Source organism: Macaca thibetana, chromosome 2 (genome assembly GCF_024542745.1).
Source record: "Macaca thibetana thibetana isolate TM-01 chromosome 2, ASM2454274v1, whole genome shotgun sequence".
NCBI lineage: Eukaryota > Metazoa > Chordata > Mammalia > Primates > Cercopithecidae > Macaca > Macaca thibetana.
In genome coordinates this window covers 2578610-2595605 of record NC_065579.1, presented here as the reverse complement: position 1 = coordinate 2595605, position 16996 = coordinate 2578610, and the positions used below count along the sequence as shown (strand labels likewise).

General features: G+C 49.5%; 1 long non-coding RNA gene across 2 annotated transcripts in view; it reads left to right on the top strand.

The window, feature by feature from the left end:
- Positions 1 to 2044: 2044 nt before the first annotated feature.
- The window catches only part of LOC126948004 (uncharacterized), a 39602-nt gene continuing 24650 nt past the window's right edge, over positions 2045 to 16996 (top strand). Inside the window, exons 1-5 of one of the 2 annotated variants that reach the window (XR_007723297.1) lie at positions 2045 to 2507; positions 4098 to 4191; positions 8024 to 8921; positions 10009 to 10174; positions 11254 to 11349. This is a non-coding gene — a long non-coding RNA (uncharacterized LOC126948004). The remainder of the gene's footprint in view (positions 2508 to 4097; positions 4192 to 8023; positions 8922 to 10008; positions 10175 to 11253; positions 11350 to 16996) is intronic. The other variant, XR_007723296.1, reaches the window with a different exon arrangement.

Sequence of the window (16996 nt, the reverse complement as noted above, 5' to 3'; positions counted from 1 at the left end):
TGACGGTGCCATCTGTCTCCTGTTGGGACCCTGACTGAGACAGATATAATTGTATTTCAATGTGATTACTGTTTTGTTTTTAAAAACACTGTTGGGAGGGCTGTGTGGCTCACACCTGTAATCCTAGCACTTTGGGAGGCTGAGGCAGGTGGATCACTTGAGGTCAGGAGTTCAAGACCAGCCTGGCCAATATGGCAAAATTCCATCTCTACTAAAATTACAAAAATTAGCTGGGTGTGGTGGCGTGTGCCTGTAGTCCCAGCTACTCAGGAGGCTGACTCAGGAGAATCACTTGAACACAGGAGGTGGAGGTTGCAATGAGCCGAGATCAAGCCACTGCACTCCAGCCTGGGCAACAGAGTGAGACTCTGCCTGCTCCCCCCGAAAAAAAGAAAAAAAATACTGTTGGGAGTTCAGCTAAGCTGGGAGAGAGAGCTGAGCTGTCAGATGTCAGAGTAGCTCATCACAGCAAGAATGAACCAAAACAAAAACAAAAACAAAAAAAACCAGTGCCACCTTTAATCACTTGCTATGATAGTCTTAATATAAATAGGAGGCTAAAGCCGGAGAAGCCACAGGCTCTCCTGTTTCATTTTCCCCATGAAACAGTGCACCCTTCAAGGGTCAGGTGGGTCGGTGCCGAGGTGGCGGACATCTCACTGTTGAGGGAGCCCCCAACCAAAGGCTCCAGCAGTTTTATGGCCCCTGGGGTGGGGGTGCGGGGTAGAGTGGGAAAGTCCTGGGTGCTGAGTCAGACTGGCGAAACAGGTCTTCAGGGCTCTCCCTCCTCCCCCTGGTAAGGAGGCCTCAGAAGAGGCACCTGAAAAAAACCTCAGCCCAAGGCCTCAGAGAAAGAGACTTAGGAATGAAGACACCGGGCTAAGAATGCAAACATGTGAAGAGCATAGCACAGTGGGGCTGAGTCCTTAACTCCCCTCAGAGCCTCCTGAGTGCTGGCTGGGCACCAGCTCTGGTGTGGGGAGGGGAGCCTCCCCGGGAGGCCTGCCAGGTCAAGCCTCTGTCATTGCTTGCAGTCAGACCTGAAAAATCACACATAGGTGTTTAACCAGGAGCCAGACTCTTCAAATATATATACCGCACAATGGAGGGGAGGTGCCAGAATGACCAGACTCTTCAATATATATACCCCACAATGGAGGGGAGGTGCCAGAATGACCAGACTCTTCAATATATAAACCCCACAATGGAGCGGGTGTGCCAAAATGTTATCAGTGGTTTCTCTTGATCAGGGCTGTCCAACAGACATGTGATGTGAGCCATATATATAATTTTATGGTTTTCAGTAGCTTCCAAAAACAGTAAAAAGAAACAGGTCAAATTAATTTTAATAATATATTTGTTGGCTGGGTGCAGTGGCTCACGCCTGTAATCCCAGCACTTTGGGAGGCCGAGGATGGGTGAATCACCTGAGGTCTGGAATTTGAGACTAGCCTGGCCAACGTGGCGAAACCCCGTCTCTACTAAAGATACAAAAATTAGCTGGGCGTGGTGTCAGGTGCCTGTAATCCCAGCTACTCGGGTGTCTGAGGCAGGAGAATTGCTTGAACCTGGGAGGTGGAGGTTGCAGTGAGCTGATCACACCACTGTGCTCTCAAAATATATATATATATGTGTGTGTGTGTATATATATATATGTTTAATCCAATATATCCAGAATGCTATCATCTCAGGCATGTAATGAGTATTTTTGAAAGTATTAACGAAATATTTTACATTTTCGGTACTAAATCTTCCAACTCCCGTGTGTGTTTTACACTTACAGTGCATCTCTGTTCAGATCAGCTGCATTTCAAACGCTCAGTGGCAACACCTGCTTACTTGCTACCACGTTCAGATCAGCCGCATTTCAAACGCTCAGTGGCAACACCTGCTTCCTTGCTACTGTGTTAGAGGCAGCACGGGGCTAGGCGATGGGTGGGCTTATGGATTCTTAAAATATCTATTTCCAAGTTTTCTACCATAAATATGCATTTAACATTTTATTTAGAAAATTATAGTCTGTAAATATGATCATATCTAGGTTTTGCTTATTTTCTATTTTATTTTAGTAGAAATTTCTTCTTTAAAAGCCGGGCTTTGTCTGCATCTGTGGTGGTCTAAGAACAAAAGGGGCTACTTCCTGTTCGAGAGAGTGAGCCCAGAAAGCATTGACTGGGCAAGGACTGCACCTGGCCCAACTGTGGAGCCTCAGGAAGGGGCCCTCATGGTGGCAGACGGAGAGGGCTGCACCAGGGTGGGTACCTGGGCAGGCTGAGGCCTCCTCTCTACCTGGTGCGGCTTCCTGCATAGGTCTGAACACTGCTCAGACCAAAGCCACCCTGGCCCAGAGCTGGGGTCTGACATCTCTCCCTGGACCCCACGTAGAAATATGCAACTCCTTCTTAGCAGCTGCATGTCTTCCAAGGAATAGGTGGGACACTATGCTTAAGTTCCAGAAACTGAAGCAGGACTCAAAGAAGCAGGCCAGCTCTGCTCTGCCGCCAAAGGTGAGTGCTTACTGTTTACTGTTGCATTTGGGAACAGTGAAAAAATAATTGTTTACAAAGCAGAGCATCAGAGAACGCAGAGTCCGAGGCGTATAGGAAATACGCACAGGGTGGTTAGCTGGTTGGCTCGTTGGTTGGTCGGGAAACCTCTGTGTGGGAAGGTAGATGAGAATCGGCCCTGTGGCTAGAGACAGCTTGGAAATGGGAAGAACCCTGCGCCAGCCTCAGGACCCAGTCCCCTGACCTCTGTATGTGACCTTGAGCAATGCACTTCCCTACCTGGGGTGTCATGTTCCTCACACACAGGGGATTCAATAGGTGTCGCGAGATCTCCTCACACACAGGGGATTCAATAGGTGTCGCGAGATCTCCTCACACACAGGGGATTCAATAGGTGTCGCGAGATCTCACACACAGGGGATTCAATAGGTGTCGCGAGATCTCCTCACACACGGGATTCAATAGGTGTCGCGAGATCTCCTCACACACAGGGGATTCAATAGGTGTCGCGAGATCTCCTACACACACAGGGGATTCAATAGGTGTCGCGAGATCTCACACACAGGGGATTCAATAGGTGTCGCGAGATCTCCTCACACACGGGATTCAATAGGTGTCGCGAGATCTCCTCACACACAGGGGATTCAATAGGTGTCGCGAGATCTCCTCACACACAGGGGATTCAATAGGTGTCGCGAGATCATTCCAGTGAAAGCATGTTGTGGTTTTTGCCTCTGGAGGAAGCATTGACAAGTCAGACAGTCCAAAGATGAATTTTAAAATGACTTCAAAGTCTGATTCCTGGGGCAGTTGGGGCCAGAAGAGGAGAACAACCTGCATTTACCATTAGGACCGACATGAAGTGGAAAAGCACTGCCCCAGAGCCCGGGACCTGAGTAGGCAGGACTCGATGAGAACTGCCGGGGCAGACGGCATGAGCAGACACAATACTGCTGATTTTTTTTTTTCCCCAATGGAAAAGTCCTTTTTGTCTGAGGCAATGTTTTCCACAGCTCTAGCGGACTGTGGTCATTTCCTAACAAGATTTTTCCTATTTTGTGCAGCTGTGGTGTGGCATTTCAAACACTGAGTGTTTTCAAGCTGACACTCACTTAGGTCCTCCAGAACTAAAGGCTGGTGGGTCTGGTGCAGTCTGTGCTATAGTCCCTGCCCCTCAAACCATGGGGTACTGCCCTTTTCTTTAATACTTTGGAATTATAGCGTTCGATGCATAAAATTACAAAATATCAGAGCTGTAAAGACTTTGAGAGGCCACCTAGTCTAATATTCTTATTCTATAGAAGGGGAAACTGAAGCCCAGAAAAGGAGAGGAACTGACTCCAAGCCACACGTTCAATTAGAGAGAAGACCACCCTCTTGACTCTTGATCCAGGTCCTCTGGACTCTCAGCCAACACCTGTCCACTACACTTCCTCCTTTGGGGATGTGGGGAGTGACGTGACCAGGAGAAGAGAAACTAACTTGCTATGAATGATTTCATGTTTCATCCTTATGCTTCTACCTCCTGGTTACCTGATGATACCGCTTTCTCTGTTTCCTGATTATTCCATCTTGTTCTTTGACTTTCAGTGTTTATTAGAGATAACAGATGGACTCCATGGACACGCAGGTTCATTCCGTCGACGTTCACCACGAGCCTTCCACTGCTGAGGTTGCAAGATGAGTAAGTTACAGGTCCATTGTAGCCTGGGAGAGTCACTTTCCCTGTCCGAAGTAGTGAGCACAGCAGGGTCCAAGGAAAGCACTGCTTAGGCAGCACGGAGAAGTGGTCTGCTCTGTCTGGCACAGACTGGGGACTGCAGAAGGAGATCGATTGGCAAATAGAGATCTAACTGTACATCATCGATACCGATATTTTGCTTATTTGGTAAATGAGTTGAAATCAATTTCTAGCATATGGGTTGGTGTTTATGTTTAATTTATCATGACCATCAGACAAGGGCCATGAGAAACAGGGCCTCCCCTGGACTGAGCCTCGTATAGTTCTGCCTCAGGTGGCAATTTTGCAGCCCTTTTTTCTACTTTATCTTTTCTGGTATTCAGCTTACACTGTTGACTAAATGCACCTGGCGTGTTCATAGCCTAAAAGCCTCTGCCAACGTCTTTCTCATCCCACTGAAGACACAGCCCTCGGGAAGGGACCGCAGGCTAAGCCAAGCTGAGCCTGTGCCTGTGCCTTTGGCATGTTCAGGAACCACAGTGGGACTGGGGGTTCCCTTTCCACCAGGAGGCTGGGAAAGAGTATGATGGGAGTCAGTCTTCCAGTCTCTCTGAAAAGAAAGTCAGCTTGAAAATGTCAAACGCCTGGTTCAGTTAGACCTTTCTCCAGGTTGTCATTTACTTAGAAAAGGAGCACTATTCAAGCCTTAAATGTCAGCTTCTTGCCTCTAAAGCTGTGGGATCAGGTAAACCCCTGAGCATTTCAACCTGTACTCCTACACCAAGGGCTGGGCTCCCTGGCTATTAGTGAAGGGCAGCAGACACCCTGCCCAGGAAGCAGCCCCAGGGAAATGTCCACTAGGTACCAAAGATTTTGGGATTTTGGTCTGTCTGTGAGTTTCATGCACCTCATTCCTGAGGGCAGTTCCTAAATCTTTACACTTATATATTTGAAAGATGACAACTCTTTAAAAACACGACTAGACCTGAACTTTAAGTCCCAAGCTTGGGTCCCTTTACCTGGCAGCTCTTCCTACATCCAGCCAGCCGCCTTCTATGAGCTAATCCCTGTCTTGGCTCCTGCCTGTGAACTGCCTTCCCCATCCCTGTGAGGCACCATATGCTTCATGATATCCTCTAAAGAGGACGAATCTCCCTTAGCTGTCCTCTAACTTTTGGAATGTACTGTCCCTTCTACAGTGTTAAAACAAAACCAAAAACAAACAAAACAAATTAAGTTCTAATGCAGCTGGAGAGCTAACGGGCCTCTCTTTCCCAGGAAAAGGAAAACAAAAATTCCAACCATTCCCAGCTCCTGAAAAATCCTGCTGAGAGATATCAGCCTCATTCCGGGCTAACTGCTAACGAGCTTCAATTCGCCTATTCAGGGATTGTCCTTTGTTCACTTCTCTGCTACCTGAATTGTCTTCCCACTCTGCCTTCAGACACACTGAACCGGAAGTTCAGGTCAGGGATAAGAGATGGCAAAATGTGAGCCTCGAATCATCAGAGATCACCACAGTAATGTCTTGAAATTCAAGGCAATACGAGTGTGTTACTGGCTTAGTAGCAGCCGGTATTACGAGAAACACTAGGGCATTTCCAGCGCAGATTATTTTAAATGGGAGATTTCTTTTTTATTGTCACTTCTCCATTCTGGTCGTAGAATGATTATTGAATATTACTGGGCCCTAACCATATTCACAAAACGTGGTTCTCACCCAGTATTTCCACATTATTGCTCTAGATTGCTTTAAATGGAATATACATGCAGTAATGAGTCAGTTTTAGGAGAAGGGGCTTATCCTCAAACCTTACATAACTGCACTGTAATCTTGACTTTGCTCCTATCCAGCTACTGGGCTGAAGACTGACAAAACAAGTCAGCCAATTCAGTTTAACATCTCCTTTGACCCTGCGTCCCCCTGCCCCCCACACACCAAATTAGCACATTTTTCAGGCATTATTCAGAACAATGGCTCTCAATTTTGGCTGCAATTAGAATCATCAGGGAGCTTTTTAAAAAAAAAAAAAAAAAAATCAAGGCCCAGGCCCTACTCCAAATCAATTAAAATAGATTTGGGGGGATGGGCCTCAGGCATGGGAAGTTTTATAAAGCTGCCGTGTTTATACCAACGTGCAGTCATACATGGGAATCACTGTTTTAAACTTGACCAAAATTAATGATTATAGGTTTTGCTCGCACACCAAGCAGGCAAATTTAATATTTAATATTTATATAAAACGTAAGATCATCCCTCTTTGAATCAAATAAAACCAACAGAAAGGTACATCTATATAGTGCAACCGAGTTGCACAGCAAGAGAACAAAAATAGAGATACTTGCTCTTCTTTATTTTTATTTTTGTTTTTTGAGATAGAGTCTTGCTCTCAGCTCACTGCAAGCTCCGCCTGACAGGTTCAAGTGATTCTCCTGCCTCAGCCTCCCGAGTAGCTGGGACTACAGGGGTGTACCACCGCACCTGGCTAATTTTTGTATTTTTAGTAGAGACGGGGTTTCACTATGTTGGCCAGGATAATCTCCATCTCCCGACCTCGTGATCTGCCCGCCTCAGCCTCCCAAAGTGCTGGGATTACAGGCATGAGCCACCGTGCCCAGCCAAGATACTTGTTCTAATGCCACCTAACTTGGCCAGATTTTTGGAGGCCCTAAAGCACTAACATAGACAAATAACTTTGGACAAATAAGTTTCCACCGAGTATGCACAGATTAAGACTTAACTCAGGGACGAGGGAGGTCACAGTAATGAGCAGGATCCCAAGGTGTCTGGCTTTGGCAGCCAGTTCTCCCCAGACTGGGTCTTGCTTCATAGGTGCCCTTTAGATAAGAGGGCCTAACAGACTAATGGGAGCCTAATGGTAAGTGGGGCTAGACTCAGACTAGAAATGTGGCAGGACTGATGCCCTGGGACCTAGGCTGTTCCATTACTATTCCCAAAAGGGGAACATTGCTAAACAGAGATCTGAAGTAGAATCAGCTTGTCCCTGGGACAGGGTAAGGGGAGAGGCGGGAAGTGAGAGGGCTCAAGACAAATGAAAATACACCTTGTTCAGATCTCCTCTTCAAGGGCTCTGCAGACAGAAAAGGGCCATTCTCAGCATCCCCCGGGACAGTTCCACGTCAGGCTCATCCCTCCCTGTACCCACCATGGCCTAAAACGCAGGTTTGACTGTACTAGGAACCGGGGATGTTTGCACTCAGCTACAGTATATCTCAACAGCCATGTGTCAGTGACTTCAGCGTTCCAAAAACCTGGAAAGAAATCTGCTCTCCAAACAAATGTGAAATATTTGCAAGTTAAAAAACAAAAAAAAACAACAAAAAAAAAACCTGAGTCTGTTTTCTATAGGAGAGAAAAGGGACCTGTAAATGTAATTAGAAGGAGATATCTCCCCCATTCTTTTAAAGCAATGAAGGTGTTGTAAGGATTGCAAATCAGACGTCTCTATAAGAAGGACCATTTGGGGACACATGAATTTGGCAAACAAATTCAGGAACGAAGGCTCCGCCTCAGCAGGGAAGGTGCAGACCTGCGGCAGCCAGGATGCCTTTTCTGGAGCACAGTTGATGGGTCATGTCCAGTTACTACGTTGCCCTCAGGATTGGCCTAAGGTGTGAGTTTGGGAGGCGAGGGATATGGTGCGGTAGGATGGCATTTTTGAGATGAACACTTCAGGTTGTCATGGAATCCTCAAGAACAAGATGCCACAGTCTCCTGTGGTCCCAATATCAGTGTGAGGAGGTTGTGTCCTGGGCCTAATCTCAGCTGTCCTCATCCCAAGTACTGTCATTAAACCATTGGCTTTTATTTCAGGCACCCTCAATGGAGAGAATGAAGAATGGATCATGACCAGCTCCACCAGAAACATGCCAAACTGGAAACTAGTTTGTCATGGGGATTGACAAAATGCCAATCAAACTCACAAGGGATGGCAAGACTATTCAATATAGACACTAGACTGTTAGCATTTGAAAGAGTCGCTGGCATTATAGAGGGGACCATGAGCCAAGAGGAGCGACTTTCTCCATGTCACACACTAGTTAATGCCAACGGTAGAATGAGAACCCAGAAACCCTAACTCTCAAATCAGTACTTTTTCTACTACCCTTTGCTGTCAAATCTCAATGAGAACTAGAATATGTGTGTGAGATGTTCAATATATTCTTTTTTTCAGAAAAGAAGGCTACTTGGGGAAATAATGTCATTAACAGAAAGTTTTTGGAATGTGCAGAGGGCCAGTCCAGGGTATGTGCTGGAGAGAAACAGATGAAGCTAAAATCAGAGTTGCAAGGAGCCATGCTGGGAAATCAACCCAGAGGGACACTTTGCTCCCCGTAGTGGGAGTGAGGAAGACTGGAACAGCCGGGACAGTCAGCAGCTGTATGGATGGTCAATGAAGGAAAGAAGTGGGCCTCCAAGAGGAACCTACGTCCCTGAATTAGACGTGGAACTATTCTGAGAAAGGACAGAGAAACCCACAGAGGGAAAAGTTAATCCCTGCTTAACTGTTCTTTGTTTCTGGACACAAGCTGAAGCAAGTAAGAAGAATTTCTACCCCAGAGCCCCCAGTGAGAAAGGGCTGGTCAGTTGATTCATTTAACCTACTGCCAGCTCCACAGAGGAGACTTGCAGGGAATTAAAGGGACACTGCCATTTTATGGGGGGGAAAGCCCAGCTACCAGAATGAAGCTGCAATTGTGTGCGTTCCCAGGTCAGTCCTGTGCCACCACTGGGAGGAAAGATTCCCTTGATACCAGACATGAGGCAGAGTTCCCAGGGGCTGTGGGTAGGACATGGCTGCTCCCTCCCCAACTCTCTGGAAAAATATAAGCAGGGAAACTTGAACTTGGCTCTTGAATACCCTCGTTTTGTGTATCAGTGTAACCTGAGCACCTAGCAACCGCCGGGGCTTGGTGTCTGGTGACTTCCCCTTCAGTAGCTCTGAAGACTGCCAGAAAGAGCTGACTGCTCCCAGCCCAAGTCAAGCTTCCCTCTAGTTTAAATCAAAGAAAAATTGGAGGGTGCCCAGAATGTGATGGGATAAAGGTCAACCCCGGGTCACAGCCCTCCAGCCCTCCACTCAACAGGAGAACCAGAGTCATGTTTGATGAAATTCTTGAAAGACATTCCTTGGAACAAAGAAAATGAGCTAAGAAGGAGATTTCTTAGAAAATGATGAGTTTTATATCAAAACAAGGGTGAGACCAGGTGCAGTGGCTCACGCCTGTAATCCTAGCACTTTGGGAGGCTGAGGCGAGTGGATCAGGAGTCTGAGACCATCCTGACCAACAAGGTGAAACCCCGTCTCTACTAGAAATACAAAAATTAGCCGGGCATGGTGGGGCACACCTGTAATTCCAGCTACTCGGGGGCTGAGGCAGGAGAATCGTTTGAACCCGGGAGGTAGAGGGGGTTGCAGTGAGCCAAGATCATGCCACTGCACTCCAGCCTGGGCGACAGTGAGACTATCTCAAAAAAAAAAATAAGGAAAAGAGGAAAAAAGAGTGAGCTAGAGGTCACTGAAGTGGAGAACCAGGGAGCGGCCCAGGAGCCACACAGTGGGTTCACATGGGCCCAGACCCTGGGGAGCCATCTGCCCCCACAGAGGGAGGGTGTGGGTCAACTCCCTGGGGACATCCTCCACTGAGGTTCCTTCCCCACCTCTTCATAGGGCAGGCTTCAGGCCCATTAGTTGCATTATAGACCAGGAATAGAAAACCAAATCTCTCCCTGCGTCCTTCATTCTGGCCTCTGTGCTGGGCAAAGCTCTTCCCACAACACCCTCTGTTCCTTCCCAGATCCTGAACAACAGAGCTGCGAAGCAAGATGATGAAAAGGCACAGTCACCCACTCATGGGCTATCTGAGGCTGGACTTGAGCAGTTCTAGAGGCCCACACGAAGAGAGGACTAGCAGATAAAAGGATACGGTGCCGGCACGCCCACCACTGAGGAAGCGGCAGAAGGTACCAGTTTCTTTCCAAACAAATCCTGGGTTGGAGAGGACTTGGTGGTGGCCCGAAGCTGTGAAGCTCTGCCCGAGGAGCTCCCGGAGCCCTCTGGGGACAGCACCTTGCTACCTGTCAGTGTGGATGTATTGAGCATCCACAGGCAGGCCTCAGGAGGAAGCACAGTCCACAGGTACAGAATTACCTTCTCATGGCAAAATGGAGTCAGTCAAAAATTACAGGTGCAGCGAGCGTTGTGAAGGAGGCGTAAGGGAGCAATGGGGGCAGCTAATGGAGACTTGAGGGTCTGGAAAGGCCTCCCCAAAGAAGTGACATAAACTCGAGACCTGAGGACGTAAGGGAATTAGACAAACAAATAGGGGAGTTAGTGGGAACTTTGAATTGTCCCTCAAAGTCCATCTCTTAGGGCCAGGCGTGGTGACTCAAGCCTATAATCCCAGCACTTTGGGAGGCCGAGGCAGGCGGATCACCTGAAGTCAGGAGTTGGAGACCAGCCTGGCCCACATGGTGAAATCCCGTCTCTATTAAAAATACAAAAATTAGCCAGGCACAGTGGCAGTCGCCTGCAATCCCAGCTACTCGGGAGGCTGAGGCAGAAGAATGACTTGAACCCGGGAGGCGGAGGTTGCAGTGAGCTGAGATCGTGCCATTGCACTCCAGCCTGGTGACAGAGCGTGACTCCATCCAAAAAAAAAAAAAAAAAAGTCCATCCCCTCTTCTTTCATCATCACGGAATTTTCAGTCAAGTGTAGGCTTCCCAGAAAGTGACTGCACTTCCCAGCCTCTCTTAGAGCGAGATGTGATGAAGGACTCTAACAGGAAGAGGGAGGAAGTGTGTAGACAGTGCTGGGCTATGGCCACAGGGCTTGCCCTCCCTTGGCCCCTGCCCCTTCTGCTGGCTGGCATGTGGTCGTGGCAGGGAACCGTCTTGGAGCAGGCTAAGGAAGCCAGTAAGACAGAAGGAGCGGGGCTCTGAAGACCTCAGAGGCCAGAGCAGCCACACCAGCGTGGGGCTCTATGTGAGAGAAAAATACATTGTTTTGTTTAAGCCTTTATTATTTCGGTGTCTGTTACAGAAACCAAAGCAATGTCCTGACTAATACACAGTCTGAGGGAACAGCAAAGTGCTTCTGCAAATCTTCTTAACTGCATTTCATCTTCCCAAGAACCCAGTAAGTAGGAGATTATGATCATTATTTTAGTGTCACAGAAACTGATGCTGAGAAGGACGTTGTCTCGTCCAAGGTCACACAGTGGCAGAGCCTGAGACTCAGAACTCAAGGCTGCTTCATGCCCATCCAGGAGCATCCACCATGCCACGCCGCCTCTATTTTTCTAGGCTGGCTTTAGTTGCTTCCTCCATTAGTGAGATGAGTTTTCACCAAACCATCCTGTCGCTCAGGCCTCAACGCAGTGGCGCCACCTTGGCTCGCCGCAAGCTCCGCCTCCGGGTTCCCGCCATTCTCCTGCCTCAGCCTCTCGGGTAGCCGGGATCACAGGCGCCGCCACCACGCCCGGCTAATTTGGTATTTTTAGTAGAGACGGGGATTCTCCATGTTGATCAGGCTGCTCTCAAACTCCCAACCTCAGGTGATTCACCCGCCTCGGCCTCCCAGAGTGCTGGGATTACAGGCGTGAGCCACAGTGCCCGGCCCCATCCACACTCTTAACTTGATCCGCCACCCCACCCCCACCCCCCCACCCCCCCCCCCCCCCCCCCCCCCCACCCCCACCCCCCCCCCACCCCCACCCCCACCCCTACCCCCACCCCACTCCCACCCCTACCCCCACCCAACTCCAACCCCTACCCCCCACCCCACCCCCAACCTACCCCCCCCCCCCCCCACCCCACCCCCCACCCTACCCCCACCCTACCCCGCCCCATCTCCACCCCCACCCATGCCCACCCCACCCTCACCCCAACCCAGCCTCCACCCCACCCTCGCCCTACCCCAACCCTGCTCCTACGCCACCCACCCCTCAACCCCGGCATCCCCCCCCCCCCCCCCCCCCCCCCCCACCCCCCCGCCCCACCCCCCCCCCCCCCCCCCCACCCCACCCCCCCTCCCCCACCCCACCCCACCCCCCACCCCCCCCCCACCCCCCCCCCCCCCCCCCCCCACCCCCCCACCCCCACCCCCCCCCCCCACCCCCACCCCCACCCCCACCCTACTCCTCCCACCCTACCCCGCCCCATCTCCACCCCCACCCATGCCCACCCCACCCTCACCCCAACCCAGCCTCCACCCCACCCTCGCCCCACCCCAACCCTGCTCCTACCCCACCCACCCCTCAACCCCGGCATCCCCCCCCCCACGCACACCCACCCCATCCCCACCCCCGCCCCCCCCCCCCCCCCCCCACCCCGCCCCACCTCCACCCCCCAACCCCCCCACCCCATCCCCCCCCCCCGCCCACCCCACCCCCAACCCCCCGCCTCCACTCCACCCCCCCCCCCACCCCACCCCCACCCACGCCCACCCCACCCTCGCCCCAACCCCACCTCCACCCCACCCTCGTCTGCACCCCCACCCCACCCCGACCCCCCTGCTGGTTGACACATGGCCCTAACAGCGCATGCACCAAGGACAGGAGGCTGAAGTTCCTGCACGAAGTGATGACTTAGGGGCAGGGATACAAGACTACTGACACTTTCTCAGAAAATATCTTACATTTTTTTTTTTTTGAGAGAAATATGGCTCTTGTCCCCCAGGCTGGAGCACAATGGCATGATGGCAAGATCTCCACTCACTGCAGCCTCCGCCTCCCAGGTTCAAACGATTCTCCTGCCTCAGCCTCCCGAGTAGCTGGGATTACAGGCACCTGCCATCACACCCAGCTAATTTTTGTATTTTTACTAGAGACAGGGGTTTCACCATGTTGGCCAGGCTGGTCTTGAACTCCTGACCTCAGGTGATCCACCTGCCTCAGCCTCCCAAAATCCTAGGATTGCAGGCCTGAGCCACTGCTCCCGGCCAATATCATACATTTTATTCTAAAGGTAGTGTCTGGAAGAGTCCCATTCTCCCCCATTCCCGCCCCACCCCTGCCGCTTTACCAGCCCCACTTTGTGCAAAGGATGCAGGAATTCTTGAAGACACCAGCACTCGGAGAGCCCGGGGGGCTGCGGCTCCTTCATTAGTGCAAGTTTCTTCTCTCCTGATTGAGTCTAGGCTTCTTAGCAGGAGCAGCTTGGCTCCTCTGGGATCTCCTTGGGAAGCTGTGTAAGAACAGTTCTGTTATTTTATCTTTTGTCAGCCCTTTGACTGACTGCATATGGGAAATTTCAGGCTAAGCCATGTTCACACAAATCTTTAGCCCGTGTTCTCCTACTGAGGCACTCCTCAAGTTATGAATCACCTCTGGGGTATAGCATTTGAATAATTAAGGTCTTAAAATATTGATTTTATTCCTCACGGCCAAGAGATAGCTTTACACGTGACTTGGTTGATTGGGCCATCGTGTGGCTCAGGTGCTTGTAGCTTGCAAATTTAACAGAGCCTTCTGTCTGCAGAAGACTGAAGCAGCCAGGGAGACAAGGCTGCTCACACCCGCAATCCAAGCACTTGGGGAGGCCGACTAGCCTCAAGTGATCCTCCCACCTCAGCCTCCCAACATGCTGGAATTACAGGTGTGAGCCACTGTGCAAGCCTAATCCATTTTCTAAACTGCTGTAAGAACAATCTTCTAAAATGCAAATCTGATTATCCTGGGATTTTTTAATTCTTTCAATGGCTCCCTCATGGCCTCATCACGGTCAAGTCCAAATTCCTTAGCAGTCCTATAAGGCCCTTCCTGATCTGGCCCCACCTCCACTTCTCCCCCTCCCTCCACTCCCTGCCCTCCCAGGTGCTATGCAGTACCTGAAAAAGGCCTGTCCTCACCCCTTCGGGCCCTGCCCAGGTGGCTGCCTCCACCCAGAATGGCCTTCCTTCATCTCCTTACCCGGACAGTTTCCTCAGGACTCCGTTCAGGCGCCTTCTCTTCCAGGCGGCTTTCCTGACCACCCCACCCTGCACGGCACCTTGTCACCCTGTCAGTGTCACCTGCGGCCTCGTGATTTCCGTGTGTATCTCCTCTTCTAGTCGGGGAGCACCTTAGAGGCAGGAGCTGTGTCTCGTTTGCCTTGACCTAGAGTCTGGCAGCGCACCTGGCACAGAGTAGGTGCTCATTAAATGTTGGTCGAAACAGAGAGGCTCTGTGGAGCCCTAGTTATCACGGTCATCTCCTCCCAAGATTTCTGTCACTTCTACTTCACTATGTTTTTGTATTGGTAAAACGTCAGGCAAGACTAATGTAATCCCATGAAAGCAGTTACTTCAATTTTTTTTTTTTCCATGGGAGTGTTAATGTATTAATTCATTTAGCCATCCGTCAGTCAGTCAGTCACTTCATTTAATGATTATGGGCCGGGCATGGTGGCTCACGCCTGTAATCCCAACACTCTGGGAGGCTGAGGTGGGCAGATCACTTGAGGTCAGGAGTTGGAGACCAGCCTGGCCAACATGATTGGTGAAACCCAATCTCTACTAAAAAAAATACAAAAATTAGCCGGGCATAGCGGCGGGCACCTGTAATCCCAGCTACTCGGGAGGCTGAGGCAGGAGAATCGCTTGAACCCAGGAGGTGGAGGTTGCAGTGAGCCAAGATTGCGCCACTGCACTCCAGCCTGGGTGACAAGAGCAAATAAATAAATAAACAAATAAATAAAATAAATATCTAAGTAAATAAATAAGAAATGCATCCTCTAGGCCAGACCCTCTGCTAAGCATTAGGGTTATAAAGCTAAATAAAACTCAGTCCCTGTCCTCAAAGAGCTGACAGTTAGGAAACATAGACACGCAGACATACCATGACAGAATGATGTGACTGACATCACAGTGCATGAGGGAGGTGGTGGAGAAGGGAAGATAATGGATAATCCCTCACAGCGGAGAAGGGAAGGTAACAAATGCTGGGTTAGGGGCCTGTCCTTTGAGATTTTGCTACTCACATTCTCTCCCGGCTCCTAGATTAGAGTTGCCTGTAGTTCTGTTCGCCCACCCCCACTACACTAAGAGTTCCTTGAGGACGGAGACTATGTTATCCACCTTTGTATTCATTCATTTATTCAACAAATACGTATTAAATGCCTACTGCACAGAAAGCCCTTTTAGGTGCTGTGGTTACCACACATAGCAAGTTAGACTGATATCTCTGCCCTCACGGAGTTTGCGAGGTGCCTGTCTCAGTGCTGGAAACATGGCGGGCTCTAGAGAAACATTTGTTAAATGAATAAACAGTGGACTCAGGGATGTGAGCGAGGTCCTCAATCATCTGGAGAGCCGTGTGGGAAGAGGAACACACATGTTCGAGGATGTTTCAAAGGGCAGAGCGGGGCCAGTGCGGGGACATTGCATGGTGACTGGTCTGAGGAAATGAGGAAGAATTTCTGTTAGTAAAAGCTGTTCGATGTTATGATATAGCGACAGTAAATGATAACACAGGCTGGGCGCAGTGGCTCACGCCTGTAATCCCAGACTTTGGGAGGCCAAGGTGGGCGGATCACTTGAGGTCAGGAGTTCGAGACCAGCCTGACCAACATGGAGAAATCTCTACTAAAATACAAATTAGCAGGGCGTGGTGGCGCATGCCTGTAATTCCAGCTACTCGGGAGGCTGAGGCAGGAGAATCGCTTGAACCCAGGGGGCGGAGTTTGTGGTGAGCTGAGATTGCGCCACTGCACTCCAGCCTGGGTAACAAGAGTGAAACTCGGTCTCAGAAAAAAAAAAAAAAAAAGATAACACAGAGGCTTGTAGAAGAAATTTCTACAGTGAGTTCAAGGAGGTTAAGCCAAATGACCTTCAGGTCCTTTCCAAATGTGGAATTTTATTATTGAAAACATTGAAGTTTGTCCAAAATGTTCAGCCATCAAGATACATGGCAAACTGGCTATTGACGTTGGAACTTTTCTCCAGTAAGGAAAACAAGCAAACACTGTCACCTACAACAGTTTCACAGCAATTTGCCCTGGACATTTGGGTACACGGGACCTTCTCTATCTTACTTGTCACCTGAATCACAGCTCCTGGCCAAGTCAGACGCTCAGGAGAAAATCAAGGGGCAAGAGGATGAGCGAGTGTTCGCAAAAAAAAAAAAAAAGAGAAACTTCACAATCTTCCTGGACTGAATTGTTCGTCCATTTCACAAAATACGATTTAACAGTTATAGAGAATAAAATAGATTTATATATGTATAAAAATATATTGTTAAGTTTAAAATAACAAATTAGAGAATACTATTTGGGATATGACCAATTTTGTGTACTTTTTAAAAACAGGACATGTCAATATATACGCATAATTTTTCTGGATGGAATGATAAGAAACTGTTAATTTACTCTGGGAGATGGGAATGGGAGAAGGTAACTCCTCATTTAGTATGTTCCCATATTGATGCTATTTTCTTTCTTTCTGTTTTTCTTTTTCTTTTTTTTTTTTTTCCGAGACAGAGATTCACTGTGTCACCCAGGCTGGAGTGCAGTGGTGTAATCTTGGCTCACTACAACCTCTGCCTCCCGGGTTCAAGTAATTCTCCTGTCTCAGCCTCCCGAATACCTGGGACTACAGGCACATGCCACCAGGCCCAGCTAATTTTTGTATTTTTAGTAGAGACAGGTTTCACCATGTCGACCAGGCTGGTCTCGAACCTTTGGCCTCAGGTGATCTGCCCACCTCGGCCTCCCAAAGTGCTGGGATTACAGGCGTGAGCCACCACGCTTCACCCTTGATTCTATGTTCTAATCATGTTCCTCCTCTCCATCTTTTAATGCCAACACAT